The sequence below is a fragment of the Diadema setosum genome, chromosome 9, assembly GCF_964275005.1.
Source record: "Diadema setosum chromosome 9, eeDiaSeto1, whole genome shotgun sequence".
Classification (NCBI taxonomy): domain Eukaryota; kingdom Metazoa; phylum Echinodermata; class Echinoidea; order Diadematoida; family Diadematidae; genus Diadema; species Diadema setosum.
Window position 1 is genome coordinate 15,695,766 of NC_092693.1, and position 3,558 is coordinate 15,699,323.

Genomic DNA, 3,558 nt, shown 5'->3' on the forward strand with positions numbered 1-3,558 from the left:
GACATTTCAAGATTCCCTCCCCCACCCCCCCCCCAAAAAAAAAAAAAAATGTCTGCGATAGATATCTTGGCGAGGCGGAATATAAATCAGCATGTTATCCATGTTATCAGTATGAGTACCCGTAATCACTGTCTGTTTATGAAAAAAAAAAACAGAGTGAAACTGTTACGTTTATAGATCATGAACGAAATGAGAATCAGTCATAACCGTCTTTCTGACGTCAGCAAGGCAAGATCGTATTAAACACATTCAGTATCCCGTTAAAGTTCATGTATATACCTATGGCTGAATACATTGTATCAAACACTGGTTAAAAGAATCAAATGAGCTATGGGGGGGGGGGGGCACTGGGAGGAGGGAGACGCAGTCAGGAGAAGCGGCGGTAATAGTGTCTAGACCACGCCACTCGACGACACTCAACCAACACAGTCATGACATACATGGCCTACCCCAACGATCAGCAGGACAAGATCATTAGCCATCATGTATAATACTTTGTTTTATTCGACACAAGACACTGAAATGCGATGGAGTGCAATTGATGGCTGGTTCAGCCATCTGTTCATTCATGAAGAGGCCCCATAAATACATTAACGACTATTCCATACCCATGAATCTACTACGTTCTAATCTACTTACGATCTCCGAAGCGAATCTCCCTAGTCATTCCAAAGGCCCACAAAAGGGCCATAGAGATCGTTCTATTTTGTACACAGCCTCAAAAACTTTGGAATTTTTTACCCCTCCACCTCACTAGTAAATATACCATCCAATTTATTGTTTAAGAAGCAATTAACAAACTATGTCAGTAATATTTCACACTGTTAGTTTTGTCTGTTTGTATATTGTAAGTACTTTATGTCTGATGTTCTTATTGTTATGTATAAGCTCTCTATACCCTTTGGAAAAGGTCCTGTGTAAATATTTAATCAACCCACTTACAAATTGAGCACTAACGCTCAACATTATTATAGGAAATATGGCTTTTTTAGTCACATACAATAAACCGTTTCTGTGACAATGCATTGTCAATACACACTTCCTCAACTGCTTTAATCAGACTAGATTTTTACCAGTGTAATCACATACATGCATGCAAGCTTAAAATCCTCTGTATTTATAGATAAACGAATCGGATCGAATGGTCTGGAATGGTCTTATTTCAATGTCAGCCCTTGTCCTTCAAAATATAGTACAATAAAAGGTTGCCATCAAACGAGGCCCATCATTTTGCGAAAAGAAGAAGAAGAAGAAATGACCTCAGCCACAATAACGAGCGAGGAATAATCAGCGACAAAGACCTGGCCAGACAAACTTTGTACTGGTATGAAATATAATTCATCATAACTATTCTACACAACTTAGTTCTCTTCGTTGATATACACACTTGAAATTCTACTCGACAGCTCGCTGGCTGCCCTTTATTTTTTCATAATCAGAACTTTTCAAGGGGGTGTCAGGTATATATCCCTTGTAGCGTAGTCACTGCATTTGGTTTTATAATATGAATGTTGTTAATCGTCTTTACTGAGATACTAAGTTATTGCAATCAATGTTTGTATTGTGCATTTTTACATGAGCAGACTTGCTACCATTAATGAAAAAAAATATAAGACAAAAATGTGTGTATGTAATAGTTTGGTCGGAAATATTATAAGATTATGTCATAAATTCTTTCGCAAAGGTTCTTTGAAACATGAACGTGGTGGCGGAAGTGAACACTTTGCAAGATTCAGCCTCCGTTCCATTAATAACATACTGGCTTTGCCATCCCATTTTGAAAGCGACAGGTGACATACTTCAGTCTTCAGGTGAATAATTAGGCTGAGGTGACATTACCAAACATTTTTTTTTTCTCTGTGTGTATGCACTATTTTCAACCAGGAAATAAAAAAAAAAACACCCAATCGGTTTTGAAACTTGGATAAAATAGATAATGACAACTTCTAAGGAATGATATCGAAAAGAAAGGCTCCGAGATACCGTACAGGAAGCATGGGAATCCGGTGCGATTTCATGTGAATTATTTGTAGCTGCGTGGGTGGGACCATATGGTCACAGATGAATGGCGTAGTATTTTGTAAGGGCTGTGGAAATTTACCGAGGACGGAATAGAGGAGAGGTGTTGGGGGGGGGGGGGGGAGGGGTGGAGAGAAAGAGAAAAAGAGGAGGGAGCTATAGTTTCTCAATTTAGCATGCTATTCGCATTGATCAATCAGCGGCTTTTTGCAATGTGACGTAAATATATAACCTCTTTCAGGCATGCTATAGGTGATGAAACAGCAATATTGTTATGGGGATATGGAGAAAAACAATGTTTTCATTGGGCATGACTCTAAAATATTTCAGTCTTCGGGTCTTTATGGAAACGAATTCAAATCACATCTAGGTTTATCAAGAGATTTGTCAGGAAAAGTTTTAACCTCCAGTTAAAACTATATTGAGAGTATTCAGGAGGATCCCAACCAAGTACCAAGTAACCCAATGACTCTGAAAGAATAAGTGCAATAGGGTAGAGAAATATAACAATGCTAAAAGAACATCCATAATTGTACATTAATTTAGATTTTGTTGTATTTTATTGAAGGATATTAAGCATTGATCAATGAATGATTTCAATTAATTATTGAAACTGCATGGACATATCTAAAATGGACATGTCTTGTCATGACTGCATGACATTAAAACGTAGTTATAAACTAGAAACTCATGTTTCATCCAAGTATATTATCGGTAAGGGAAGAGAGTGTTGTGAATACTGAAGATGAAAATTAATAGATCAAAACAAATATGAAGCCCTCATACACATAGTCCAATTATCTTCAAAAATCCCTGGTATTTCTCACAAACTTCACATGAAATGTTTAACTGATTCTCAATTCAACTTTTCGATTTCATTATATACTTTAGTTCCATCCAACAAACATTGATAAATGATAGAAAATATACATTTGACAGATAGTATTGTTCTACAATTTGTAAGAAGTGCAAGTCATAAAGTATAATACAAAACATAAACTTTTATGTACAAATCAATGAATCAGACAAATATGGAGAGAAACAATGCATACCTTGCAATGATTACAAAAAAAAAAATATGCTGACTTTGCAATGGTGACATCTTAATATCATGTAATTGACTGGGTTGCACATCACCTCGCGGGGCGCTATTCATCACGTGACCCTCTTGGACATAGCCCTGTGGCCAATAGGCGCCATTCATCTGATGTAGTGTAGTATAACGCTAAATTCCATGCATGAATTTCCACTCCGTCCCCAGGAATTGTATATATATATATATATATTGAAAGGATGATATGCCTGTTTAGAGAGCCTTGGACTGTAAAAGTCAGAAAGTCAGAGCATAGTACAATGTAACGCCTTAAAATAGCTCTCTTATTCTTTTGACGAAATCGCTCATAACATGTAAAGGTCTCAGAACATCCTTTCCTATTTCCTCTCTTTTGAATACAACACACCAAATCAAACTGTTTCCAACTATTTTTCCTATTTATTCACTACTCCATCCTGCTAACACGCCATCTCGGCCTTTCCTAT